Source organism: Coregonus clupeaformis, unplaced genomic scaffold, assembly GCF_020615455.1.
Source record: "Coregonus clupeaformis isolate EN_2021a unplaced genomic scaffold, ASM2061545v1 scaf1883, whole genome shotgun sequence".
NCBI classification, from domain to species: Eukaryota; Metazoa; Chordata; class Actinopteri; order Salmoniformes; family Salmonidae; genus Coregonus; species Coregonus clupeaformis.
Window position 1 is genome coordinate 1 of NW_025535337.1, and position 27,685 is coordinate 27,685.

Below are 27,685 nucleotides of genomic sequence, written 5' to 3' on the forward strand. Positions count from 1 at the left end.
CAAGACCACTGATAATCTCCCTCGATCTGGGGCTCCACGTAAGATCTCTACCTGTGGGGTCAAGACGATCACAAGAACGGTGAGCAAAACCGAACCATACAAGGGGACCTAGTGAATGACCTGCAGAGAGCTGGGACCAAAGTGTTCAAAGCACTAGATCAGGTAAGACCACGCACTCGCCAGGGACTCAAATCCTGCAGTGCAAGACTTGCCCCTGCTTAAGCCAGTACATGTCCAGGCCGGCTCAAGTTTGCTAGAGTGCATTTGGATGATTCCAGAAGAGTTGGGAGAATGGTCATATGGTGGGATAATATAACTTTTTGGTAAAAACTTCAACTCAGACAGGTGTTTGGAGGACAAAGAATGCTGAGTTGCATCAAAGAACACCATACCGAAGCATGGGGGTGGAAACATCATGCTTTGGGGCTGTTTTTCTGCAAAAGGGACCAGGACAGCCCGAGTCTAAAGGAAAGAAAATGGGGGCATGGGATGTACGTGAGATTTTGAGTAGAAAACCTCCTTCCATCAGCAAGGGCATTGAAGAGAAATGGCATTTGAGTCTTTCAGCACATGACAATGATCCCAAACACACCCCCAGCAGCAGAAGGAGTGGCTTTGCAAGAAGCATTTCAAAGGGTTCTGGAGTGGCCTAGCCAGTCTCCAGATCTCAACCCCATAGAAAATCTTTGGAGGAGTTGAGAAAGTCCGTATTTGCTCAGCACAGCCCCAAAACATCTGCTCTAGAGGAGATCTGGTACATGGAGCTTGATACAAATACCAGCAACAGGAAAACCTTGGGACAGAGACACAGAAAACGCCGTTTGACCTGTGTCATTGCCAACAAAGTGTATAACAAAGTATTGAGAGAAACTTTTGTTCAATACCTATTTTCACTCACAATTTGCAAATAAATTCCATTCAAAAATCCTACAATGTGGATTTTCTGGAAAAAAATTCTGATTTTGGTTCAAGTCATAGCTCTCTCATCTTTTTAAGTGGGAGAACTTGGTGGTGGCTGACTACTGACATGCGTTTTCTAGTTTTTTGTTGCAATTTCTGTCTCTCACTGTTCAAGTAAACCTACCATTAAAATTAAATATAAACTATTAACCATTAAACTATACTATACTATATTCTGTAGAATACCTCAAAAAGTACAACTTCATGAGCTATGCTATATTAAACTATACTATACTGTGGAGAATACCTCTCAAGGTACCCAGCTGTGCTTACTATATTATAATATACTATATTACTATACTGTGGAGAATACCTCTGCAAGTTCGGCTTATATACTATAATATACTATACTATACTATACTACTATACCTCTACAAGTACAGCGTCCTTACTTATACTATACTATACTATATATCTAAAGGCTGTCCTTACTATGATTATACTATACTATACTGTGAGAAGATACCTCACAAGGTACAGCTGTCCTTACTATACGTGGAGAATACCTGTAGCAGAAGTACAGTTGTCCGTCAGAATATACTATATTACTATACTGTGGATTGAGCTACAAATTGCAAGCTGTCTACTTACTATACTATATTATACTATCTACTACTATACTATATGTGGAGAATACCTCTATGCGTCAGCTGTCCTTACTATACTATATTATACTAATGTGGAGAATACCTCTACAAGGACAGTTGTCCGTACTAGATTATACTTGTATTAATACCATTGTGGAGAATACCTCTGCTGGGTACAGCTGTCCCTTACTATACTATACTACTGTACTATACCTTATGGATACTCTCTACAGTACAGCTGCCCTACTTCATGCTATATAAACTATACAATACTAATACTCTACAGTACAGCTGTCCTTACTATATTATACTATACTATAGACATTACAGTATCTGGAGACTACCTCTACAAGTAACAGCTTCTTAATAACTATATTAAACTATACTATCGGGAGAATAACCTCTACAAAGTACAGCTGTCCTTACTATACTATACTACTATACTCTACAAGTACACTGTAACCTACTAAACTATAATATACATACTCATATTGGAGTTGATGATCAACACTGACCATACCGACCACTTATCACAGGCATTGGCCATTCCATTACGATAACTAACCTATACTTAGAGAAATGTGAAGTTTGAAGAGTATAAGTTTGCTAATATGGATGATTGTTAATGGGACAAATTGATGGCTAGCAACAATCAAACTAGTAAGGTAAAGTTTAAAGGGTAATTTAAAAAGAAATAATAATACTATATTATAGGCTATACTATTACTATACTGTGGAGAAAACTTCTACAAGTAACAGCTGTCCGTCTATACTACTAGTTATACATACTATAATGCTGCACTATACTACTCGTGGAGAATAACCTCTACAATTAAGCTGTCCTTACTATACTATATTATACTATACTATACTATATTTACTATACTCACAAGTACAGTGTTCCTTACTATACTATACTATACTATATTACTATAGTGGAGAATACCTCATTGCACAGTGCTTACCATACTATATTAACTATACTAACTGTGGAGAATACCTCCACAAGTACAGTCCTTAAATACTATATTAAACTATACTTGCTCATTACTAGCTGTCCTTACTATACTATAATATAATATATTACTATACTGAGAAGAATACCTCTACAAGTACAGCTGTTCTTACTATACTATACACTACTATACACTCTACAAGTACAGCTGTCCTACTATACTATAATAGAGCCCCATACTCATATTGGAGTTGGGATGATCAACACTGACCATACCGACCACTAATCACAGGCATTTGGCTGATACTCGTTTCATTACGATAACTAGCCTATACTAGAGAAATGTGAAGTTTGAAATAGGTTTGCTGGTGGATGATTGTTAATGGGACAATTGATGTCTACAACCATCAAATTAGTAGTAGGTTAGGGGTTGCATTAAAAAAGAACTGTAGTACCAGGCAATGTATAAACTAGTCTAGTACTAGAGACACGAGTGTACAAAACATTAAGAACTTATTCCTAATATTGAGTTGCACCTCCTTTTGCCCTGAGAACACCACCTTCGTAGGGGCATGGACTCTGCAGGCCGGTGTCTGCGTTCGCACAGGGATCTTCCCACAGTTGTGAGTTGGCTGGATGTCCCTTTGATGGTGGACCATTCTTGAGACACACGGGAACTGTTGAACAGAAAAACCAGCAGTGTGCAGTTCTTGGCCTAAAAACCGCAAGTACGGCTGGCACCTACTACCATACCCGTTCAAAGGCACTTATCTTTGTCTTGCATTGGCTGCCTCTGAATGGGCACACATACACAATCCATGTCTCAAATGTCTCGGTTAAAGAATCTTTAACCTGTTTCTCCTCCATTACACTGATTGAAGTGGATTTAACAAGTGTGACATCAATAAGGGATCATCAAGCTTTCACCTGGATTCACCTGGTCAAATATGTCTTGGAAAGACCAGGTGTTCTTAATGTTTTGTACACTCAGTGTATATACTCTACAAGTATGTCCATCTATCTGTGTTTTTTCCACGTTTTTGGGTGGGCATATTGAGAAAAATACACTTGTATAAATTTACATATATTTAACTCCAACTTTCTGGACTCAAGCACACACCTGTTGTTGTCTTTAGTGTGATTTCCACCAGGTGTGTTGGTGTGTGGATGCCGGCAGAGTTTGACGTGGCCAGGAACGTTCTAGATCTGATCAACGCTCAGACCCTGGCCTGGTACAGTAACCTATATCTATACCCTCTCTGCCTCTCTAAGTAAACGATATCTATACCCTTCTCTGCCTCTCTAGTAACCTATATCTATAATCCCTCTCTGCCTCTCAAGTAACCTATATACCCTCTCTGCCTCACTTAGTAACGTTATATATACCCTCTCTGCCCTCTCTAGTAACCTATGTCTTACACCCTCTCTGCCTCTCCTAGTAACCTATATCTATACCCTCTCTGCCTCTAGTAACGTATATATACCCTCTCTGCCTCTCTAGTAACCTTATCTTACCCTCTTGCCGCTTCTAGTAACCTATATCTATACCCTCTCTGCCTCTCTAGTAACTATCTATACCCTCTCTAGTAACCTTATCTATATATCTTCTCTGTCAGTTCCTGTCTAGTTTATTATATCTTACCCAGTGATCTATTCTCTAATCTAGACCTAAAGCTTATGAACACTGGCAATTGTTTTTGACAATATCATTACAAATGTTGCTGGCAACACAGAGTGGGGTATGAGACACTGAGCAATGATGAGCAACATGGACATTAACAAATAATTACATTTCTCAATGTATTAATGTATATCCTGTTGCTTGTTAATTCCTGTTGACTGCCACAGCTGTATTGAAATTCATCAGCTAACAAGGCAGTAAATAAATGACTTTACTTCGTAATTCTAAGCTAGAGAGTGTACATTGTTCATCTAGCTTACCAGCTAGTTCCACCTACAAAAAAACTCAATGTAAAATCTACATGGCTAGCGAAATAGCCTGTTTGTCCATTGACTTAACATGCAGTTTGATCATACGTTAATCCAATTAGCATGCCCAACACCGTGGATATTTTTGCAGTTCAACATAACAAACTGAACACAGTATGTATGTATTAACGTATCATGATAAAATATTATAGTGAGGCAATATATGAGATGTGAATGGCAAACATTTCACAGCAAAATGGAAGTACATTTTCTCTCTACAGCATTTTCTCTCTCTCAATTCAATTCAGTTAAATTCAAAGGGCTTTATTGGCATGGGAAACATATGTTAACATTGCCAAAGCAAGTGAAATAGATAATAAACAAAAGTGAAATAAACAATCAAAATGAACAGTAAACATTACACTCACAAGTTTCAAAGGAATAGACACATTTCAAATGTCATATTATGTCTATATACAGTGTTATAATGATGTCTCTCTCTCTAGGATAGGGGTGTACTTCTCTCCTCCCTGTCATTCAGCTCATCAAACTCTTCCTAATCTTCCAGCTAAAGAAGGTAGGTATGTTTCATCCATAGAGCCCTGGTGGAAAGTAGTGCACTACATAATGGATACTAGGGCGCCATTTGAGACGCAACCTCAGACTCACGTGCAAGATGTTTAGTAAGTATGAGTTTGTCTCTCTTACTCTCTCTCCCTCCCTCTCTCCCCCTTCTCTCTCCATCCCTCTTCTCTCTCCCTCCCTCCCTCCACCTTATCCCTCTCTCCCCCTTCTCTGTCCCCCCTCCCTCCCTCTCTCCCCCTTCTCTCCCTCCCTCCCTCTCTCCCCTTCTCTCTCCCTCCCTCCCCTTCTCCCTCCCTCCCTCCTCGCCCCCTTCTCTCTCCCTCTCTTGCCCCCCTTCTCTCTCCCTCCTTTCTCTCCCCCCTTCTCTCCTCTTCTCTCTCCCCCTTCTCTCTCCCTCCCTCTCTCTCTCTCTCTCTCTCTCCCCTCCCTCCCCCTTCTCTCTCCCTCCCTCCCTCCCTCCCTCCCTCCTTCTCTCTCCCTCTCTCCCCCTTCTCTCTCTCTCCTCCCTCTCTCTCTCTCTCTCTCTCCCCCTCCCTCCTTTCTCTCTCCTCCCTCCCTCCCTCCTTCTCTCTCCCTCCCTCCCCCTTCTCTCTCACTCCCTCCCCCCTTCTCTCTCCCTCTCTCCCCCTTCTCTCTCCCCCCTTCTCTCTCCCTCCCTCCCTCCTTCTCTCCTCCTTCTCTCTCCCTCCCTCCCCCTTCTCTCCTCCCCCTTTCTCTCCTCCCCTTCTCCCTCCCTCCATCTCTCCCCCTTCTCCCTCCCTCCCTCTCTCCCCTTCTCCCCCCCCTCTCCCTCTCTCCTAGACCAGTATAAAGAGCTGCCATCCTCCCACCTCCTGGAGGAGGAGGGTGGGTCAGATGCAACGCTCTTCATCTCCCTCCCTCTTCCTCCCCTTTTACCTGGGGATTCTGGCTCTGCTGGCATACACACTCTGGGGGTACACACACACACACACACACAATCAATACAATGTATTTTATACACACACCTCTCCTTTCTCCTCTTCTCTTGTCTAGTTTCCACTGCTCCTCTCTCCTTTCCTCTCCTCTCATCCTCTCTCCCCTCCTCTCTTCTTCTCCTCTCCTCTCTCCCCCTTCTCTCTCCCTCCCTCCCTCTCTCCCGCCCTCTCTCCCACTTCTCTCCCTCTCTCCCTCTCTCCCCCTTCTCTCCCTCTCTCCCCCTCCCTCCCTTTCTCCCCTCCCTCCCCCTCCCCCCTTCTCTCCCCCTTCTCTCCCTCCCTCCCTCTCCCCCCCTCCCTCCCTCCCTCAATGCCACACCTCCCTCCCTCTCTCCCCCTCCCCCTCTCTCCCCCTTCTCTCTCCCCCTTCTCTCCCTCCCTCCCTCTCTCCCCCTTCTCTCCCTCCCTCCCTCCCTCTCTCCCCTTCTCTCCCTCCCTCCCTCTCCCCCTTCTCTCTCCCTCCCTCTCTTCCCCTTCTCTCTCCCTCTCTCCCCCTTCTCTCTCCCTCCCTCTCTCTCTTCTCTCTCCCTCCTCCCTCTCTCTCTCCCCTTCTCTCTCCCTCCCTCTCTCTCCCTTCTCTCTCCCTCCCTCCCTCTCTCTCTCCCCCTTCTCTCTCCCTCCCTCCCCTTCTCCCTCCCTCCTTCTCTCTCCCTCCCTCTCCCCTTCTCTCTCCCTCTCTCCCCCTTCTCCCTCCCTCCCTCTCTCTCCCCCTTCTCTCTCCCTCCCTCCCCCTTCTCTCTCCCCCCTCCTCTCCCATTCTCTCTCCCTCTCTCCTCCCTCCCTCCCCCTTCTCCCTCCCTCCCTCTCCCCCTTCTCTCTCCCTCTCCCCCTTCTCTCTCCCTCCCTCTCCCCTTCTCTCTCCCTCCCTCTCTCCCCTTCTCTCTCCCTCTTCTCTCTCCCTCCCTCTCTCTCCCCCTCCCTCTCTCCCTCCCTCTCTACCCCTTCTCTCTCCCCCTTCTCTCTCCCTTCTCCCTCCTTCTCTCTCCCCCCCCTCCCTCTCTCCTAGACCAGTATAAGGAGCTTCCATCCTCCCAACTCCTGGAGGAGGGTGGGTCAGATGCAGACGCTCTTCATCTCCCTCCTCTTCCTCCCCTTTTACCTGGGGACTCTGGCCCTGCTGGCATACACACTCTGGGGGTACACACACACACACACACAATCAATACAATGTATTTTATACACACACCTCTCCTTTCTCCTCTTCTCTTGTCTAGTTTCCACTGCTCCTCTCTCCTTTCCTCTCCTCTCATCCTCTCTCCCCTCCTCTCTTCTTCTCCTCTCCTCTTTCTCTCCTCTCCCCGACTCTCTTCCTCTCTCTCTCCCCTCCTCTTCCTCTCAATCAAATTCAATTAAATGTATTCATAAATTCTTTTTTTACACCAGCAGTTGTCACTAAGTGCTTATACAGAAACCCAGCCTAAAACCCCAAACAGCAAGCAATGCAGATGTAGAAGCACGGTGGCTAGCAGAGTTATGATGGAGAAAAAATATATATATATATGTTCGTCAAAAGAGAGATCAGGGTCCAGAGTAACACCGAGGTCCTTCACAGTTTTATTTAAGACAATTGTACAACCATCGAGATTCATTGTCAGATCCGACAACAGATCTCTTTGTTTCTTGGGACCTAGAACTAGCATCTCTGTTTTGTCAAAGTTTAAAAGTTAAACATTTGCCACCATACAATTCCATATGTCTAAAACACAGGCTTTGTGGTTGGCAATTTTGGGGCTTCACCATGTTTCATTGAAATCTATAGCTGTGTGTCGTCCACATAGCAGTGAAAGTTGGCATTGTGTTTCCGAATTACATCACCAAGAGGTAGCATATATAGTGAAAACAATAGTGGTCCTAGAACGGAACCTTGAGGAACACCGAATGTCAGAAGACAAAACCATCCACTGAGACAAACTGATATCTTTCCAACAGATAAGATCTAAACCAGGCAAGAACTTGTTTGCGTAGACCATTTATGGTTTCCAATCTCTCCAAAATAATGTGGTGATCGATGGTGTTGAAAGCGGCACTAAGGTCTAGGAGCACAAGGACAGATGCAGAGACTTGGTCTGATGCCATTAAAAGGTCATTTACCACCTACACGAGTGCGGTCTCAGTACTATGATGGGGTCTAAAACCAGACTGGAGCGTTTCGTATATATTATTTGTCTTCAGGAAGGCGGTGAGTTGAAATAGCTTTTTCAAAAGTTTTTGAGAGGAATGGTAGATTCGATATATAGACCGATAGTTATTTACATTTTCCGGGTCAAGGTTTGGCTTTTTCTGGAGAGGCTTTATTACTGCCACTTTAGTGAGTTTGGTTCACATCCGGAGGAAAGGGAGCCGTTTATTATGTTCAACATAGGAGGGCCAAGCACAGGAAGTACAGGGAGCTCCAAAAGTACTGGGACAGTGGCAAGTTTGGTTGTTGTTTTGGCTCTGTACTCCAGCACTTTGGATTTGAAATGATACAATGACTATGATGTTAAAGTGCAGGCTGTCAGCTTTAACTTGAGGGTATTTTCATCCATATCGGGTGAACCGTTTAGAAATTACAGCACTTTTTGTACATAGTCCTCCCATTTTAGGGGAACAAATGTATTAGGACAAATTCACTTACAGTGGAGAAAAAAAGTATTTAGTCAGCCACCAATTGTGCAAGTTCTCCCACTTAAAAAGATGAGAGAGGCCTGTAATTTTCATCATAGGTACACGTCAACTATGACAGACAAAATGAGAAAAGAAATCTAGAAAATCACATTGTAGGATTTTTTATGAATTTATTTGCAAATTATGGTGGAAAATAAGTATTTGGTCAATAACAAAAGTTTCTCAATACTTTGTTATATACCCTTTGTTGGCAATGACACAGGTCAAACGTTTTCTGTAAGTCTTCGCAAGGTTTTCACAAACTGTTGCTGGTATTTTGGCCCATTCCTCCATGCAGATCTCCTCTAGAGCAGTGATGTTTTGGGGCTATCGCTGGGCAACACGGACTTTCAACTCCCCTCCAAAGATTTTCTATGGGGTTGAGATCTGGAGACTGGCGGCCACTCCAGGACCTTGAAATGCTTCTTACGAAGCCACTCCTTCATTGTCATGCTGAAAGACCCAGCCACGTTTCATCTTCAATGCCCTTTGCTGATGGAAGGAGGTTTTCACTCAAAATCTCACGATACATGGCCCCATTCATTCTTTCCTTTACACGGATCAGTCGTCCTGGTCCCCTTTGCAGAAAGACAGCCCCAAAGCATGATGTTTCCACCCCCATGCTTCACAGTAGGTATGGTGTTCTTTGGATGCAACTCAGCATTCTTTGTCCTCCAAACACGACGAGTTGAGTTTTTACCAAAAAGTTATATTTTGGTTTCATCTGACCATATGACATTCTCCCAATCCTATTCTGGATCATCCAAATGCACTCTAGCAAACTTCAGACGGGCCTGGACATGTACTGGCTTAAGCAGGGGGACATGTCTGGCACTGCAGGATTTGAGTCCCTGGCGGCGTAGTGTGTTACTGATGGTAGGCTTTGTTACTTTGGTCCCAGCTCTCTGCAGGTCATTCACTAGGTCCCCCCGTGTGGTTCTGGGATTTTTGCTCGCCATTCTTGTGATCATTTTGACCCCACGGGGTGAGATCTTGCGTGGAGCCCCAGATCGAGGGAGATTATCAGTGGTCTTGTATGTCTTCCATTTCCTAATAATTGCTCCCACAGTTGATTTCTTCAAACCAAGCTGCTTACCTATTGCAGATTCAGTCTTCCCAGCCTGGTGCAGGTCTACAATTTTGTTTCTGGTGTCCTTTGACAGCTCTTTTTGGAGGGGTATGATATTTGTGCATCTGTAACTTTCTCACAGTGACTGTAGACCAGTGGATAGACACACACACTAACCCTACCTGTCCTGTCTCTGTCCCCAGTCTCCCTCCCTCTAGTGTGTGTGGTCCGTTACAGGGCCAAGGCTGGGTCATACAGGCTGTAGAACAGTGGATAGCCTCCCCTCAGGCCTCTCAACCCCACTCTGCCTGGCTGGCATGGATCATCAACATTATACTACACAGTCAAGTCTTCTACTGCATCCTAACACTCATAGTACTGTGAGTAGCTGTATACACACACACATAAACACACACACACACCTCTCCCATATCCAGTCCTGTTACAGTATGTTACTGTGTGTGTAACAGTCTTATCCCTCCCCCATAAAATTGCTCCTAGCTCTCTGATAATTACTCTATTGAGGGATAATGTACTGACTATGACAGTGTGGTTGCTATAGCTACCCTAGCTCCTATCTATCTGATAACTACTCTATTGAGGGATAATGTACTGACTATGACAGTGTGGTTGCTATAGCTACCCTAGCTATCTGATAACTACTCTATTGAGGGATAATGTACTGACTATGACAGTGTGGTTGCTATAGCTACCTTAGCTATCTGATAACTACTCTATTGAGGGATAATGTGAAATCAAATCATATTTTATTTGTCACATGCACCGAATACAACAGGTGTAGACGTTACCGTGAAATGCTTACTTACAAGCCCTTAACCAACAATGCAGTTCAAGAAATAGTTAAGAAAATATTTACTAAATAAACAAAAGTAAAAAATAAAATAAAAAGTAACACAATAAAATTAGATAACAATAACGAGGCTATATACCGGGGTACCGGTACCGACTCAATGTGCGGGGGTACAGGTTAGTCAATGTAAATAGTCCGGGTGGCCATTTGACTAATTGTTCAGCAGTCTTATAGCTTGGGGTAGAAGCTGTTAAGCAGCCTTTTGGACCTAGACTTGGCGCTCCGGTACCGCTTGCTGTGCTGTAGCAGAGAGAACAGTCTATGACTTGGGTGACTGGAGTCTTTGACAATTTTTTGGGCCTTCCTCTGACACCGCCTAGTATATAGGTCCTGGATGGCAGGAAGCTTGGCCCCAGTGATGTATTGGGCCGTACGCACTACCTCTGTAGCGCCTTACGGTCGGATGCCGAGCAGTTGCCATACCAGGCGGTGATGCAACCGGTCAGGATGTTCTCAATGGTGCAGCTGTATAACTTTTTGAGGATCTGAGGACCCATTCCAAATCTTTTCAGTCTCCTGTTGGGGAATAGGCGTTGTCGTGCCCTCTTCACAACTGTCTTGGTGTGTTTGGACCATGATAGTTTGTTGGTGATGTGGACACCAAGGAACTTGAAACTCTCGACCCGCTCCACTACAGCCCCGTCGATGTTAATAGGGGCCTGTTCGGCTCTCCTTTTCCTGTAGTCCACGATCATCTCCTTTGTCTTGCTCACATTGAGGGAGAGGTTGTTGTCCTGGCACCACACTGCCAGGTATCTGACCTCTTCCCTATAGGCTGTCTCATCATTGTCGGTGATCAGGCCTACCACTGTTGTGTCGTCAGCAAACTTAATGATGGTGTTGTAGTCGTGCTTGGCCACGCAGTCGTGGGTGAACAGGGAGTACAGGAGGGGACTAAGCACACACCCCTGAGGGGCCCCCGTGTTGAGGATCAGCGTGGCAGATGTGTTGTTGCCTACCCATACCACCTGGGGGCGGCCTGTCAGGAAGTACAGGATCCAGTTGCAGAGGGAGGTGTTTAGTCCCAGGGTTCTTAGCTTAGTGATGAGCTTTGTGGGCACTATGGTGTTGAACGCTGAGCTGTAGTCAATGAACAGCATTCTCACATAGGTGTTCCTTTTGTCCAGGTGGGAAAGGGCAGTGTGGAGTGCGATTGAGATTGCGTCATCTGTGGATCTGTTGGGGCGGTATGCGAATTGGAGTGGGTCTAGGGTTTCCGGGATGATGGTGTTGATGTGAGCCATGACCAGCCTTTCAAAGCACTTCATAGCTACTGACGTGAGTGCTACGGGTCGGTAGTCATTTAGGCAGGTTACCTTAGTGTTCTTGGGCACAGGGACTATGGTGGTCTGCTTGAAACATGTTGGTATTACAGACTCGGTCAGGGAGAGGTTGAAAATGTCAGTGAAGACACTTGCCAGTCCGCGCATGCTCTGAGTACACACCCTGGTAATCCGTCTGGCCCCGCGGCCTTGTGAATGTTGACCTGTTTAAAGGTCTTGCTCACATCGGCTACGGAGAGCGTGATCCACAGTCGTCTGGGACAGCTGGTGCTCTCGTGCATGCTTCAGTGTTGCTTGCCTTGAAGCCAGCATAAAAGGAATTTAGTTCGTCTGGTAGGCTTGCGTCACTGGGCAGCTCGTGGCTGGGTTCCCTTTGTAGTCCGTAATAGTTTGCAAGCCCTGCCACATCCGACGAGCGTCAGAGCCGGTGTAGTAGGATTCAATCTTAGTCTTGTATTGACGCTTTGCCTGTTTGATGGTTTGTCTGTTGTCAAGGTGCTATAGCTACCCTAGCTCCTAGCTATGTGATGGATTCTCTGACTGTAGCTCTGAATAAGAGCATCTGCTAAATGACTAAAATGTAAAAATGTGTCTGTACTTCCTGTAGGGTGGTGATGTACTTCCTGTGGCAGGTGACTCAGGGTCGTAAACGTCTCATCATGTCTCTACGGGAACAGATTGTCAACGTGAGGCTCTCCTACACATACATGCACGCTGACACGTACACACACACACCTGAGGCACATACACAGATAGGGCTGAACGATTAATTGCATTCGCGATAATATCGCGATTTGACTGAACGCGATTTTCTAATCGCATCGCGTCGCGATTTGAGGTGGTCACGTGACGCGACTTTTCATGCTGTCCAGCGCAATGGCCTCTTGCTCGACGGAACAGTCAGAAACTGACACAGCTGATACTTTAATATCGAAGAGGAACAGCACGTCGGTGGTGTGGAACTATTTTGGTTTTTTAAAAGAAGATGCTGAGCAGCATCAGGTGTTGTGCAGAGCATGCCGTGCTCCGATTGCTACTTCACGGGGTAACACTACAAACCTGTTTCAGCACTTAAAAAAATACCACAAATCAATGCATGACAGTTGTATGACCAAAATGCCGAGCATCAGTGCGCGAGACAAGCCAAATACCTCAAGACAGGGATCACTGACAGAAATGTTGAAAGTGTCACTCCGTATGAACGTAATTCAAAACGGCATCGGAGAAATCACTCGGACAATAACCGAAGTTCATAGCCAAAGATATGATGCCTCTCAGCACGGTGACCAAGCCTGGGTTCATGGCATTAATACATACGCTTGATAACGTTACAGTATACCCTCCCGCACATACTTCAGTCAGACTGCCATACCGGAGCTGTACAAAAAGTGCAAAGAGAAAGTCGCCGCGGAACTTAAAACGGTGGAGTTTTTTGCTAGCACTACTGATATGTGGTCAAGCCGCACAGCTGAGCCGATACAGAGTCTTACAGTCCATTTTATTGATGAAGATTTCAACCTCCGAGCTCGCTGCCTACAAACTACCTACTTCCCAGACGATCACACAGGGGAAAATATTGCAGCCGGCCTGAGAGAAGGGCTTGTCAGCTGGGATCTCCACGAGGAGAATCACGTCTGCATCACGACGGACAACGCGTCGAATATGGTGCTTGCTGCGCGGCTTAATGAATGGACGAGGCTCCAATGTTTTGGCCTAGATTACATCTTGCCATTGGTAAGTTATCGTGTGTGTGTGTGTGTGTGTGTGTGTGTGTGTGTGTGTGTGTGTGTGTGTGTGTGTGTGTGTGTGTGTGTGTTTGTGTGTGTGTGTGTGTGTGTGTGTGTGCGAGGCAGAGAGAGAGATACGTCGATTAGTAAAGCTGAATATACAAATATATATAAATGATATTATATAAATCGGATGGGATTAAATAAATTCATACTTCCACTCCTTTTCTAATATGTAAATTCATTTTACTTGCTTATATCATATGTCTGTCTGTGGTGGAATGCCCACCTGCATTTTTTTCTTTTCTTGTTTTTGTTTTTTACATGTTTTTAGTGTTTATGAGAGAGAGAGAGAGAAAGAGAGAGAGAATTGACATGCAAATAAAGACCCTTTGAATTGAGAGAGAGAGAGAGATGTGTTGTGGATGTGTGTATTTCAGAATTACAGCTAATTTGAGTGTGTAATAGTGAGAGCCTTGTATCAAAAACTCAAATTGTGTGTAATACACTACTTTTATTTCTTTTAGAAAATGCACTCAAAGATGACAGAGTGTCAAGGGCAACAGCACTGTGCAGGAAGCTGGTGGGGCACTTTTCCCACAGTTGGAAGAAGAAAGCAGCCCTGACGGAGGCACAGAGAGAGCTCAAACTCCCTGAGCACAACCTCATAACGGAGTGCCCAACAAGATGGGGGTTCTAAAGAAATGATGATTGCCAGAGTGCTTGAACAGGCCAAAGCCATTTCTCAGGTATTGTCTGGAGATCGATATGCACGCTCCCTTATCCCAACCTGGCAGGATATTGACGTGTTGGAGTCGATTCACAAGGCACTGCATCCTCTACTGGAGTTTACTGATGCTCTTTCTGGAGAGGAGTATGTAAGCATCTCCTACCTCAAGCCAGTTCTCCACCTTTTGCCACATCAGTCCTGGCTGAAGATGCTGAGGACACTGACCTGACTAAATCAATAAAACCAAAGTCCTAGCATACCTCAATAACAAATATGGAGACCCAAACATCCAGGAGCTTTTGGATGTTGCCTGTTTCCTGGACCCTAGGTTCAAAATACAGTACATCAGTACAGACAACATCCCTGCTATCAAGACTCGTCTGAAGACAGAGATAGTAGACTTGGCACAACGTACATATCATTGGGTAAATAATTATGTATTTCACAAAAACAAAAAAATTTCTGTAAAATCTAACTGGAAAACTAATGGCTGTTGTTTTCATCTAATAGGAGAAGAGGTCTCGTACTGAAACTGTTCAGATGCCTCAAAGTGCACAGTCCTTGGGGAAAAGACGAAGAGGTCTCTTGGCAGTTTTTTCAAGACCAGTTCAGCCTCTCCTTCTTTGCCTGTAAATCTTGAAGATGTCGCAGAGGCAGAGATAAACAATTACCTGATGACTCCTACCATTGATGGAGAAGATGATCCATTGGCTTGGTGGAGGGTGCGACAAGATCAGCTACCCACAGTTGTGCACCATGGCACTTAAGTATCTTTGTGTACCTGCTACAAGCGCTCCCTCAGAGCGTCTTTTTAGCACAGGAGGGAATATTGTGACTTGCACTCGCTCATCCTTGAAGCCAGAAAAAGTCAATATTCTGGTTTTCTTAGCAAAAAACCTGTGAGCCACTGAGAACAGAACTGTTGGATAAGTATGGCTGGCAGTGCCATACTCGTAGTGAACTTTAGTCTGTGTGGTGTGTTATTGTTGTGTACTTGAGATAAGTGAGGCTCATCTATTTTATATTATAATATTCAAAATAAAAAAATAGTTTGTCTAAATTAAAAGTGCATTTCTCATTTTTTATTTATAACTTTATTTACTTTGATTTTACAAAAATATTTTCAAAGCAAATTCCTTGTTTCAGTTGTGTGAAATGTTACTGACTTGGGAGCAGTAAGATACATACAATTTAAAATTATTTTTTTCTTAAGACTGTACCTTTTGCACACAGTGTTTACAAAGTTCATGCCTTTGTTTAAATTATTTAAATGCACAGTGGCAAAGCCACAGATGTTTCTGTAATGAGCAGTTCAATAAAATGTCATTTATTTCAAGTCATACATGTTTGAATTTAATTCTAACAAATAGACCCAGCCTATGGGAAAGAACATTTCACACTAAATGTATATACTATTGTGTTGGTCATATTTAAATCATTCATTATGTTTTGTAGGGGAAAAAGGATAAATAAATTAAATCGCATATTAAATCGAATCGCAATATTGGGGGCAAAAAATCGCAATTAGATTATTTTCCAAAATCGTTCAGCCTTATACACAGACCTATACAAACACACACACCTATACACACACACCTCTCTTCCTGTCCCTCTCTTCCCTCCCTCTCCCTCTCTTCCCTCCCTCTCCTCCTGATCCTCTCTTCCCTCCCTCTCCCTCTCTCTTCCTCTCTTCTCTCCCCTCCCTCTCCTCCTGTCCCTCTCTTCCCTCCCTCTCTTCCTCTCTTCTCTTCCTCTCTTCCTGTCCCTCTCTTCCTGTCTCTCTTTCGCTCTTCCCTCCCTCTCTTCCTGTCCCTTTCTTCCTCTCTTCCTGTTCCTCTCTTCCTGTCTCTCTCTTCCCTCCCTCTCTTCCTCTCTTCTCTCCCCTCCCTCTCTCCCTCTCTTCCTGTCCCTCTCTTCCTGTCCCTCTCTTTCTCTCTCTCTCTTCCTCTCTTCTCTCCCCTCCCTATCTCTTCCTGTCCCTCTCTCTCCCTCTCCTCCCCTCCCTCTCCCTCTCTTCCTGTCCCTCTCTTCCTGTCCCTCTCTTTCTCTCTCTCTCTCCTCTCTCTCCCTCCCTCTCTCTTCCTGTCCCTCTCTCTCTCCTCCTCTCTTCCTTCCTCTCCCCTCTCTTCCCTCCCCTCTCCCTCTCCCTCCTCCCTCTCTCCCTCCCTCTCTTTCTCTCCCTCTCTCCCTCTCTCCCCTCCCTCTCTTCCTGTCCCTCTCTTTCTCTCCCTTTCTCCCCTCCCTCTCCCCCTCTCTCCCCTCCCTCTCTCCCTCTCTTCCTGTCCCTCTCTTCATGTCCCTCTCTTTCTCTCTTCCCTCCCTCTCTTCCTGTCCCTTTCTTCCTCTCTTCCTGTTCCTCTCTTCCTGTCTCTCTTCCCTCCCTCTCTTCCTGGCCCTTTCTTCCTCTCTTCCCTCTTGTTTACTCCTCTTCTCATCTGTCTAATCCATCCTTCATTTCTCTCCTCCTGTCTCTCTCCCTCTCTGTGGTGTTAGGAGGGGAAGAATAAAGCCTTTCTCCTCGGGAGGTTACAGTGTCTACAGAGACAGAAGGGAACAGGCAGACCTAGACCACAGGTTAGTACTATCACTCTGGTCTAAAGTAGTGCACTATAAAGGGAATAGGGTGTCATTGGTGATGCAGCCTTGTAGAAGTAGATGAGATGACAGATAGACAGACAGATAGGACAGACATACAGACAGACAGACAGATAGGACAGACAGACAGATCGACAGATAGATAGGACAGACAGACAGATAGGACAGACCGACACACAGCTAGAGGACAGAGGTAGATGTGAAGACCGTCTGTGTCTCCTATAGGTGCACTTTGAGGAGGAGAGAGAGGAGGAGGAGGAGACAGACAGGGCCCAGAGAGAGGAGAGACCCACCAGGCCAGAGTCAGGGCAGCTTAGAGAAGAAGCACACCCCCCTCCCTCCTTCCAACGCCAGCCCCCAAGGTGGAGCCAGCCCCAGAGGCAGCCCTGGTCGCGGCCGGACCCCAGCCAGCAGGCAGGAGTGCTGGGTAGAGGAGGAGCGACCAGCCCCTCCCCCACCAGATCCACTGTGGCTGGTCAAGGGTAGAGGATGGCTTCAGGGAAGGCCCCACCGGGGGCCCAGGTTGGAGCCGCTGCCTGCCCGCGAAGTGCCCGTCCTGCCTGGGTCAGTGCCTGAGAGCGCCCCACCTCCTCCGTGGAGACCTGGGTCCAGCAGAGCAGGGGTGAACCAGGGACAACATCAGTCCTACCTAGACTCAGAGAGAGGATAGGAGCCCACATCAACCGTAGGGCTCAGACATGGTTTGCTTCCAAAATGGCACCCTATTCCATAGAGCTCTGGTCTAAAGTAGTGCACTATGTAGGGAATAGGGTGCCATTTGGGACGCAGCCCATACTAAACTATAGTGTGTTGTCCCAGACGAAGATTTGTGTTAGTTAGTCAGTTGAGATTAAGGGAGTTGATCATATAAAACAGTTGTTATTATTTTAAGAACAGCAGCCCTACCTAGACTAGGAGAGGAGGGGAAAGGAGCCCAGGTCCTGTAGGAGTGCTGATCTAGGATCAGGTCCCCCCCCCCCTGTCTGTTCATTATAATCTAAAAGGGAAAACTGATCCTAGATCAGCATTCCTACTCTGAGACACTTTATGAATACAGTCCCAGATCAACTGCAGCGCTCAGATTGAAAGGTCATGTTATATTGTGTATCGTCTTTTTGATGAAAACAAAGGTTTAAGTGTTAGTTAGCTAGTTAGTTAATTGTGATAGTGTTAGCTAGTTAGTTAGTTGTTATAGTGTTAGCTAGTTAGTTAATTGTGATAGTGTTAGCTAGTTAGTTAGTTGTGATAGTGTTAGCTAGTTAATTAGTTGTGATAAAGTGTTAGCTGGTTAGTTAGTTGTGATAGTGTTAGCTAGTTAGTTAGTTGTGATAGTGTTAGCTAGTTAATTAGTTGTGATAAAGTGTTAGCTAGTTAGTTTTGATAAAGGTAGTTGATAATATAAAACCGTTTTTATTGTGGGGGAAAAGACAAGTTTAATGTTACTTTGTTGAGTTATGTTGATATGTTGGCAGGATGTTGATGCTTTTAGATATTCTAACATTTTATAAGTCTTGTACTGTATAAGTTGATGTTGAATTAAATTATTTCTCATCTGTAAATAACATTTTGGAGTCAGTCATGTCTCGCAAAATCACATACTGATTAATTAGTAGCCTATTTGACATAACAGAACCGAATATAATAGCTTAGCATAGTAGGCTTGTAACGTTACTGTTACACCAAAAACACCTAGTTTATAATGACATTTTAGGATGGTGAAGCTGAAGTCACTTTTTTTTCTCATGCGCCAAAACTCAACAGAGCGCGTCACTCGGCAGGATATACAGTATGTTTTGATTGGAAATACAAGAAAGGCTAATAGTTTGTTAACACCATCTGCTCTAATTCGCTCACGAAACAGTAATTGAAGAAGATGGAAATGCACAGGCTATTCCCATGGGTGATGTCAGTTATCTTTTCGTCAAAACATACTTTGTCCCCGGGCTTTCTGGTGACAGTTCTGCTGGGGATAAATTGCTCCATGGCATCACAGGCTATTCCCATGAAACTGATTGAGATCAATCAAATGAAAAAGTGAAGAATGATAATTCGCTGTTGACAGTGTTGATGGCCTATTTTGAAATTAGGTATGCCCAGTGGTGTAAAGTACTTAAGTAAAACTACTTGAAAGTACTACTTAAGTAGTTTTTTTAGGGTATCTGTACTTTACTTTACTATTTATATTTTTGACTACTTTTACTCCACAACATTCCTAAAGAAAATAATGTACTTTTAACTCCATACATTTTCCCTGACACCCTAAAGTACTCATTACATTTTGAATGTTTAACAGAACAGGACAATGGTCCAATTCACACACTTATCAAGAAAACATCCCTGGTCATCCCTACTGCCTCTGATCTGGCGGACTCACTAAGATCAGATGCTTCATTTGTAAATTACGTCTGAGTGTTGGAGTGTGCCCTTCGCTATCTGTCAATAAAAAAAAACACACATTGTGGCGTTTGGATTGCCTAATAGAAGTAATTTGAAATGATTTATACTTAAGTATATTTAAAACCGAATACTTTTAGACTTTTACTCAAGTAGTATTTTATAGGGTGACTTTCACTTTTACTTGTCATTTTCTATTAATGCATCTTTACTTTTACTCAAGTATGACAATTGGGTACTTTTTCCACCACTTGATATGCCTAACTTGGGGTTTGAGGGTATTAAAAATCATATAATTTTTATTTATTTTTTTCTGAGCTTCTTATATCTCTCAGATATAAGACAGACACTTATAAAACATTTCCTTTTGATTACATGTGTTACTATCTGTTGTTCCATGTATGAATATGTTATTTAATGCGTTTCTATGGGCTAATTAATAGCAATAAGGCCAAATTCAACGTTTCATCAAATAATGTATTTTATTTATTCCTACAGGGGTTCTAAAATTCTAAATCAAATAGCCAAATGATCCTTGGTACGACCATCTTAAAACAATTCTATATGTTAGTTTGGTAGAAACCCAGCCCCGGGACCTTAGATTAGGGGGATGGATACAATACGCATTTCTTTAGTAGATAGACAGGTGCTGCTGATAATACTGCCCATCGTCATGCAGACAGAGGACATGTATGTATAGCCCATGTATCCGATGCTGTCTGGCCAAAAATATTATGGCATGTCATATAGTAAGACAGAGGGGTGCTGTTTCGCTCGGACGCTTGCTCCCGGTGAGATAGTTTCTGCCACTTGTGAATTGAAGGAAAGTTAGCGGGTGCACAGTGCACTGTTCGGATGCTGGAATTATTTTGGATGAACGTGCGAAGGTAACCTACTTTTTAATAGTGATTTGTTTGACAATCAGATGAAAACGTCATAACTGGTTGTGTTCATGGCACATTAAAAGGTAATACATCTTTACTATAAATTCCTTTTTTTTATTTTTATGGAGGACGGGCCTCATACTAGCATCTGCCTGGGGTCTCCAAATCACTTAGTCCGCCCCTACCCACAATATCACACTTTATGTATTTATACACTGCTACTAGGCAGGAAGGCTGGACAAATAGTTTCTGGACAGTTTGATGAATATAATGTATGTATCAAGTAAATAAATAGTTTAAGTAGTTAAAGTAGCTAGATACTTTTTCCTCAGTTTTGCAATGAGTGCCAATAGGTAACCAAGGGTTACAGCAGGTCCATGTCCCCCAAATAGTGGGTGGAGTCTCCAAGGGGAGTGAGAAGGCGTCACCGACTAGATTTTAACCACACCCCTTTCAAGTCACACTTGCAGGCTCTCTGCACCAGCCCTAGCCTGGGGACAAGGTTAGTGTGTGTGTATCTTGGCCAGTAGATGGCAGTGTTTCTTTGAGATGCTATGATACTCATGTCTATAGAGCTAGTCATTTAGCAGACGCTCTTATCCAGTTAGTGAGTGCATACATTATTTTTTTATTTTTCATACCCCCCGTGGGAATCGAACCCACAACCCTGGCATTGCAAACGCCATGCTCTACCAACTGAGCTACATACCTGCCGGCCATTCCCTCCACTACCCTGGACCAATTGTGCGCCGCCCCATGGGTCTCCCGGTTGCGGCCGGCTACGACAGAGCCTGGATTCGAACCAGGATCTCTAGACCACTGCGCCACATGCACCTCTAACCTCTCTAGAAAGGATAACTAACTCCTGTAACACACAATATTACCTCTGGTTAGTGTGTCAAGGTTTTGGTTAGACCTTTTAGATTTTTTTAACCGGTTTGACAGTTCCAAAGCAGTTACACGTCCGGCCCCACCTAAACAAAAGCAATGATACGCTATATATGTCAGTTACAAATAAAATAAAATGTTATTTGTCACATGCGCCAAATACAACAGGTGTAGACCTTACAGTGAAATGCTTACTTACAAGCCCTTAACCAACAATGCAGTTTTAAGAAAAATAAGTGTTAAGTAAGTATTTACTAAAATAAACGGAAGTAACAAAAAATTATTATTAAATAATTAAAGAGCAACAATAAAATAACAGTAGCGAGGCTATATACAGGGAGTATCGGTACAGAGTCAATGTGCGGGGGCACAGGTTAGTCGAGGTACAGTGGGGGAAAAAGTATTTAGTCAGCCACCAATTGTGCAAGTTCTCCCACTTTAAAAGATGAGAGATGCCTGTAATTTTCATCATAGGTACACGTCAACTATGACAGACAAATTGAGGGAAAAAAATCCAGAAAATCACATCATAGGATTTTTAATGAATTTATTTGCAAATTATGGTGGAAAATAAGTATTTGGTCACCTACAAACAAGCAAGATTTCTGGCTCTCACAGACCTGTAACTTCTTCTTTAAGAGGCTCCTCTGTCCTCCACTCGTTACCTGTATTAATGGCACCTGTTTGAACTTGTTATCAGTATAAAAGACACCTGTCCACAACCTCAAACAGTCACACTCCAAACTCCACTATGGCCAAGACCAAAGAGCTGTCAAAGGACACCAGAAACAAAATTGTAGACCTGCACCAGGCTGGGAAGACTGAATCTGCAATAGGTAAGCAGCTTGGTTTGAAGAAATCAACTGTGGGGAGCAATTATTAGGAAATGGAAGACATACAAGACCACTGATAATCTCCTCGATCTGGGGCTCCACGCAAAGATCTCACCCCGTGGGGTCAAAATGATCACAAGAACGGTGAGCAAAAATCCCAGAACCTACACGGGGGGGACCTAGTGAATGACCTGCAGAGAGCTGGGACCAAAGTAACAAAGCCTACCATCAGTAACACACTACGCCGCCAGGGACTCAAATCCTGCAGTGCAAGACGTGTCCCCCTGCTTAAGCCAGTACATGTCCAGGCCCGTCTGAAGTGCATTTGGATGATCCAGAAGAGGATTGGGAGAATGTCATATGGTCAGATGAAACCAAAATAGAACTTTTTTGGTAAAAACTCAACTCGTCATGTTTGGAGGACAAAGAATGCTGAGTTGCATCCAAAGAACACCATACCTACTGTGAAGCATGGGGGTGGAAACATCATGCTTTGGGGCTGTTTTTTCTGCAAAGGGACCAGGACGACTGATCCGTGTAAAGGAAAGAATGAATGGGGCCATGTATCGTGAGATTTTGAGTGAAAACCTCCTTCCATCAGCAAGGGCATTGAAGATGAAATGTGGCTGAGTCTTTCAGCATGACAATGATCCCAAACACACCGCCCGGAAACGAAGGAGTGGCTTCGTAAGAAGCATTTCAAGGTCCTGGAGTGGGCCTAGCCAGTCTCCAGATCTCAACCCCATAGAAAATCTTTGGAGGGAGTTGAAAGTCCGTGTTGCTTAGTGACAGCCTCAAAACATCACTGCTCTAGAGGAGATCTGCATGGAGGAATGGGCCAAAATACCAGAAACAGTGTGTGAAAACCTTGTGAAGACTTACAGAAAACGTTTGACCTGTGTCATTGCCAACAAAGGGTATATAACAAAGTATTGAGAAACTTTTGTTATTGACCAAATACTTATTTTCCACCATCATTTGCAAATAAATTCATTAAAAATCCTACAATGTGATTTTCTGGATTATTTTTTCTCATTTTGCCTGTCATAGTTGACGTGTACCTATGATGAAAATTACAGGCCTCTCTCATCTTTTTAAGTGGGAGAACTTGCACAATTGGTGGCTGACTAAATACTTTTTTTCCCCACTGTATACCACGGGTTATTTGATAGAATCCTGGCCATAATCCAGGCTGTTTACACAGGCAGCCCAATTCAGACGTTTTTGTCACTAATTGGTACTTTTGACCAATGAGATCAGATGTTTTGCCAATAATTGGTCTTTAGACCAATGAGATCAGATGTTTTGCCAATAATTGGCCAAAAGATTAGACGCAGCCTTTGTGTGTCAAGGTTTTGGACTTTAATTGTTGGCAGTGGCTAGTTTAACAAAACCAAAGTGTGAATTGCAGTCCTATAGACTGCTTTCAAGGTAAGGAAACTAATATCTTAATATGTCAAATGTGAACTATCCCTTTAAAATGGAACCGTCAGATCACAAAAGACACCATACAACGACTCGATAACGTTAAGAACAGTTTTATTGTGAAAAAAAGTCTGCTTTTCATCCCCTAGCCTAAAACTGTACAATCAATAATTTAAAAACATGTTTCGGCTTATTTCTTTTTCCAAGAACACACTCTTGCGCTCGCTCGATCACACACTCCTTGTTTAAATTACCCAGCAGCAGCTACAACCAAAGGAAAATAGGATGCATCCCAAATGGCACCCTATTCCCTATGTAGTGCACTACTTTTGACCAGGGCCCATTGGAAATGCACTAGATAGGGAATAGGGTGCCATTTGGGACGCAGCCATAGTGTTTACATTTTGTGTTGACCATCATTACTATTCCCTTATCCACACGGTGTGCGTCCAAAAATGGCACCCTGTTCAAAAGTAGTGTACTATATAAGGAATAGGGTGCCATTTGGGACGCACTATAACATCCTCAGGCAACATCAGGGACGCCCCCAATGGGGCCCTTCTCCTGACATGGTCGCTGAGGTCACGAAACTAAAATCTCCCATCATTCTTTGCAAACAATCTTTTTAAACTGTCCATCGTAATAATAACAACAACAATAATCCCATCTTGGAGAAATAATTTGACAGGAAGAAAAATAATGTATCTCAGATGACACCCTATTCCCTCATATAAGGCACTTCTTTTAAAAGTACTGCCCTATTTTGGAAAATAGGGTGTCATTTGAGCCCTTCCCAATGTCAGACTATTATAAAGGTCAACATCAACGAAGGTGTCGTAATAAAACACATTACAAATTACAATGACAAAAGTTTAAAAATGGAGGAAGGACCAAAAAAAAGGTTTTGTTGAAAGCTTGTCTTCCCTACATGCTGAAGGGAGTGGTCCATATTATGATGTTCTACACAAGAACCAATCACCTCCTCCCTCCTTTACAGTCTAAAACTAACAACAGATCACTATTAGGACAGCATGACAACCTTTCCTATTACCAGACCTAGAGGTTTTCCCTGACCTCACCATGTGGCCTAACCAGGAAAACCTCTGGGCCTTTCCTATTACCAGACCTAGAGGTTTTCCCTGACCTGACCATGTGGCCTAACCAGGAAAACCTCTGGGCCTTTCCTATTACCAGACCTAGAGGTTTTCCCTGACCTCACCATGTGGCCTAACCAGGAAAACCTCTGGGCCTTTCCTATTACCAGACCTAGAGGTTTTCCCTGACCTCACCATGTGGCCTAACCAGGAAAACCTCTGGGCCTTTCCCATTACCAGACCTAGAGGTTTTCCCTGACCTCACCATGTGGCCTAACCAGGAAAACCTCTGGGCCTTTCCTATTACCAGACCTAGAGGTTTTCCCTGACCTCATGACCTCACCATGTGGCCTAACCAGGAAAACCTCAGAGAGAGGGAGGCCTCGAAACAGTCCTATTTTCGTCATTCATACAATATTGGATTTTGAGGCGATGCATTGTTGCATACAAACCAAATAAAACAAAAGCCTTTTCTCAATTAGATTTGCTCAACTCCTGCGTCCTCTCTCGCCTCATTTTCAAAAAGGTCAAAGGTAATCGAGGAGAGGCGGCGAGCAGGGAACGTGGACGAAAATGCTACTTGTATGAAATGAGACTCCTCTCCACTCACACGCCACCAGGCAAATTGTTTACAGGGTGGAATCCCAAAATAAATGTGTAAAGTGATTTTTTAAAAACTTTTCAAAACTCTTCCACGAAGGACTCAGGTAGGACACACATGACTATCCTTGATGAAAGGTGACTATTGAGGAAGGGAGGACACTCTTCCATTTACCTACTAACAAATTGACACTCCTCGACCACTTATTGGTTTCTGGGTGACGGAGGAGAGTGGACAGACTTTTTCCCAAATGAGAAAAGGCCATACATACATACACCCATCCATCCATCCATCCATCCAGAGGAGTCTGTCCTTATAGCGGTTTATACTGCAGCCTCTCTTAGGCCAGAGGGAAAAGTTAGTTCAGTAAAACACGGAACAATGAGGGAGAAAAATTGCTTTGAGGGTCAGGAGACTTCCCTGAATAGGAGAAACTCCGGGTCTCCATGCTCACATCGCTGACTGTCTGTGTAGGAAAACAATATGGCCGCCATCCAGTGAGAAGAGAACACCACTCAGCCTGACAACCAGGCTTCATTGGGTGAGTCTGGGCCTACGTCCCAAATGGCACCCTATTCCCTACATAGTGCACTACTTTAGACCAGATCCTGTGTAGGGAATAGGGTGCCATTTCAGATGCAGCCTGGGAGTTGGAGGCTGTGGGGAAGATAGGGGAGTTCCTTCACTGGCTGCACTGGAAACTGGTGCAGAGTGGAGAGGAGGAGAGAGAGAGGAGAGAGGAAGGAGAGAGACAGACAGACAGAAAGGAGAGAGAGAGACAGATGAAAAGGAAGGAGAGAAGAGAGACGGAGAGGAGAGAGAACAGGCAGAGTGAGGGAGATGGAGGGAGAGAGAGAACAGGCAGAGTGAGGGAGATGGAGGGAGAGAGAGAACAGGCAGAGTGAGGGAGTTGTAAAAAGCTCCATAGATCCATGAAGAGAACATCTATTATTTAACAGATATTAATCATGGGACGGCAGGAGGCAATACTCAGATCAACAGAGAGAGAAAGGGAGGGGAGGGGAGAGGAGAGGGAGGGGAAGGGAGGGGAGGGGAAACACACTAGAACTCAGTAGGGTATGAGATCAGATGTTTTGCCAATAATTGGGCAAAATATTAGAATTGGGCTGCCTGTGTAAACGCAGCCTTTGTGTGTCAAGGTTTTGGACTTTAATTGTTGCCCATGGCTAGTGTAACAAAACCAAAATGTGGATTGCAGTCACTTGAGGGGGAGGGGGCACGTCATTGGTCAGGGGTCAGAGGTAGGGGGTCAGCCAAGCCCCTCCTATGGACGAGGGTTGACCATAGATGTCTGGTCTCCTCCTCATACAGAGAGTAGGTTTCACCTCCTCTCCTTCTCCCCCCAGGGTGTAGGGTAGGGGGTAAGGGTCTGTTTCAGGGTGTAGGGTAGGGGGTAAGGGTCTGTTTCAGGGTGTCTCCCCTCCTCAGGGTGTAGGGTAGGTCTCAGTCTTGGTTCTCCCACAGGCCCTACACAACCTCTCCTCTTCTTCTCTGTCTCCTCAGTGGAAGGGAGGAGGTCTGTTTCAGTGTGTTTAGGGTCTCAGTCTCCCCCTCCCCCCCAGACAGGGTCTATTACTAGGAGATTTTACAGTTGTTGCGTGTGCAGTTCTGTGGGGGGCTCTGGGGGGGTTTGATGGATTTAGAGCGCTTCAGACTGCTCCCTTTAGACCCGCCCGCCGCGTTGGCCAGCGAATAGGAGCGTCCGTGCATCATCACTGCGTTCATCCCATTGGCCATAGAGAAGGACTTGAGGTGGGACTTTATCGCCACGGGCAACGGCAGCTTGTCAATCAGGTGGACGGGCGTGCAGGAGACAATCGCTCTGCAGCACAGGTCCTGAAGACTGAAGACTGGAGAGAGTGAGAGAAAGGGGAGAGAAGAGAGGGAGGGGAGGGAGGAGAGGAGAGAGAGGGGAGGGAGGAAGGAGAAGAGAGAGAGAGAGAGAGAAAGAGAGAGAGAGAGAGAGTTCATACACAGGAGATTGCTAACCTTAAACAACCTTGTTCAGTCATGTTAAAGCATTAGCTAGCTAGTAACCTGGTAACCACATATATCATAATCCGTGTGGTAACTTTACCAGTGGTATGCAAACATTTGGTGGCTCAGAAAGAAACAACGGGATAGCTTCTTTAGGAGATGTGCTTCTAAAGTAGTCCTCTGTAAATCAGTTGGTAGAGCACGGTCCTCTGTAGTTCAGTTAGTAGAGCACGGTCCTCTGTTGTTCAGTTAGTAGAGCACGGTCCTCTGTAGTTCAGTTGGTAGAGCACGGTCCACTGTAGTTCAGTTAGTAGAACATGGTCCACTGTAGTTCAGTTAGTAGAGCATGGTCCTCTGTAGTTCAGTTAGTAGAGCATGGTCCTCTGTATTTCAGTTGGTAGAGCACGGTCCTCTGTAGTTCAGTTGGTAGAGCACGGTCCTCTGTAGTTCAGTTGGTAGAGCACGGTCCTCTGTAGTTCAGTTGGTAGAGCACGGTCCTCTGTAGTTCAGTTAGTAGAGCATGGTCCTCTGTAGTTCAGTTAGTAGAGCATGGTCCTCTGTAGTTCAGTTAGTAGAGCATGGCGCTTGCATGACCAGGATAGTGGGTTCAATTCTCGGGACCACCCATATGTAAAAATGTATGCACGCATGTCTAAGTCGCTTTGGATAAAAGCT

At 44.5% G+C, this 27,685-nt stretch overlaps 3 long non-coding RNA genes and 1 pseudogene across 3 annotated transcripts; 2 read left to right on the forward strand and 2 right to left on the reverse strand.

Moving 5' to 3' along the window:
* Positions 1–9,895: 9,895 nt before the first annotated feature.
* Positions 9,896–17,160, forward strand: LOC121570338. Its single transcript, XR_006659904.1, has 4 exons — positions 9,896–10,067; positions 12,449–12,527; positions 16,792–16,872; positions 17,119–17,160. It is a non-coding gene; the product is annotated as an uncharacterized LOC121570338 (long non-coding RNA).
* Positions 17,161–23,414: 6,254 nt separating this feature from the next.
* LOC121570169 lies at positions 23,415–24,736 on the reverse strand. The gene is made up of 2 exons (XR_006001438.1): positions 24,514–24,736; positions 23,415–24,373 (listed from the first exon to the last, which is right to left on the reverse strand). It is a non-coding gene; the product is annotated as an uncharacterized LOC121570169 (long non-coding RNA).
* Positions 24,367–25,384, forward strand: LOC121570170. The gene is made up of 2 exons (XR_006001439.2): positions 24,367–24,589; positions 24,730–25,384. It is a non-coding gene; the product is annotated as an uncharacterized LOC121570170 (long non-coding RNA).
* A 579-nt stretch (positions 25,385–25,963) lies between these two features.
* Positions 25,964–27,685, reverse strand: part of LOC121570171 — a 28,281-nt pseudogene continuing 26,559 nt past the window's right edge.